Source organism: Sceloporus occidentalis, unplaced genomic scaffold (assembly GCF_023333645.1).
Source record: "Sceloporus occidentalis isolate IW3139 unplaced genomic scaffold, rSceOcc1.0.p SCAF_596, whole genome shotgun sequence".
NCBI lineage: Eukaryota > Metazoa > Chordata > Lepidosauria > Squamata > Phrynosomatidae > Sceloporus > Sceloporus occidentalis.
The window spans coordinates 407-2500 of NW_028317576.1; the positions used below are offsets into that span (position 1 = coordinate 407).

The 2094-nt window shown below is 45.8% G+C and overlaps 1 pseudogene; it reads left to right on the forward strand.

Annotated features, from left to right (window-relative positions):
* The first annotated feature begins 626 nt into the window (after positions 1-626).
* LOC149271034 (bone morphogenetic protein receptor type-1A-like) overlaps positions 627-2094 on the forward strand; it is a 5189-nt pseudogene continuing 3721 nt past the window's right edge.

The window sequence follows — 2094 nt, forward strand, 5'->3', positions numbered from 1 at the left end:
TGAACACTCCTGGTGCTGCCGGGAGCCACATTGTATCCCAGAAATAATTATTTCATGATATAAATTTTTGCCTCATTCGTCATTTTTCCCGGGAACGCTTAATCGTCATGTGACACAAAAGCAGGCACTGATTGGTTGCTCTTATTAACTGGGGGAAAAAGTTCCCCAAAAGCTTCAGCCGGTCTCGCCGCCTCCTGGTTTTTAACACGGACCGGAAGTTCGTCTCGCTTCTCCTTAAAGGGCCGTGGGAAGCTGCAGCTTGCTTTCTTAAGCTGTCGCTCTGAGACTTGCTTAGATGAGTTCCGGTCCTTAATGTGCGGAAGCCGGTGTATAAAATGATTTCCCCGTCTGCTGAAAAAGTGCAATTTTTTGCAAGATACGGATACAAAAAAAGAAAATGAGGTCAGGGTAGGTATGACATCATCTCATGATGCAATCATTATTATTCTTTAACGATTGACGTACTTGTAACGGTTGGTCAGGGTTTAGTCTGAGTCGGTCAGCAGGTTACCGTCTTGCAGTTCCGTTTAGTCTTAAATTTATCATTATATTTATATATATATATTATAGATTATACGGATTCCCTTTGTTGTTTCTCGCCCCGCGCAGGCCAGAGTTTGGACATCATGCCTCACAGACCCGGAATGAAATTAAACGCCGACCCGCGCAAGCTGGAGAACGGCGTGACGCTGGCCCCCGAGGACATGGTGCCGTTCCTGCACTGCTACTGCTCCGGCTACTGCCCCGAGGATGCCGTGAACTACACGTGCATGTGAGTGTTACGGGGGCCGATCGCTCGCCTGCCGTCGCCTTATTGGCCCCTCTGGCCCTCCGCACAGACTTCCCGTCATCCGTCCGAGGTGGTTTGGCCAGCGTCTCGATCGATGGACGAAACGCTGGCCAAACCGCTTCGCCGGCGGCCCTGCTCGTTTTCCCCATTAATCTCGTGACGCTTGGTGCATGGCGCCATCTAGTGGCTCGGAGCGGGTACTGCAACAAAAAAGCCTATTAAAGTGCTGCGCGCTACTGATTATGCCGCTGTACAGCGCCGTGATATATGCCGGTGCCATATGAATAACGTTTGACTCCGCTTTTTTTTTTTTTTTTTGTTCTTTTTTCTTTTCTGTAGGACTAACGGCCATTGCTTTGCAATCATCGAAGAAGACGAGCACGGGGAGATCACGCTGACGTCTGGCTGCATGAAACTGGAAGGCTCCGATTTCCAGTGCAAGGTCAGTAAATCCCAATCGCTATATTTAACCTACCGCTGCTTCTGCTGGGAGGCTGTGCCATGTATCTTCTCCCATCACGGTATCCCCATAGGATCCAGTGGACCGGGACGCTCTGCTCTTGCCTACCTTGTCTTTAGTGCGGTGCTTGGCACCTCTCAAGCCTTTTATCGGGGGGGGGGGGCGGGGGGGGGGAGTCCTATCTCGGGGGCAGCGTTTATTACATGCCTGTTCTGCCATTGGGATTTCTTTGGGTTAAAATGGTTTCTTTCACCAAATAGGATTCCCCCAAAGCTCAGTTACGCAGAAACCATCGAGTGCTGCCGGACGGACTTCTGCAACAGGGACTTACAGCCCACCCTGCCCCCCGCTTCCTCCCGGTGAGACGCGGCTCTGCGTCTCCTACGCCGTCGATCGTCAAGCTACACAATTTTTGTTGTTTTGTCATTTTTACTACTTCTACTATTTATTATTAATAATAATCTTACTGTTAACTATTGTACCATTATTATTATTAATGATTTTACTATTTTTTTGTTTACTTTACTATTAATATTTTATTATTTTTTAATTTTACTTTTTATTCTTCTTTTTTTTTTGTTTTACTATTTTATTCATATTATTATTTATTATTATTTATTATTTATTATTATGTATTATTATTATTATTTATATAAAACTAGGTAAATTTAAACAGTTAACATGGTAGACAAGCGCTGCCGTTAGAAAAGTGGAATGCGTAACATTAAATACACGCGTTTAAAGGTAAACATGTGACATATATGTGCCGGCACTAACACGTATGATCTCTCTCGCCGCAGACGGGCTGTTTAGCAGGAGCATGCACGTCTTCGCCCTGGTGATA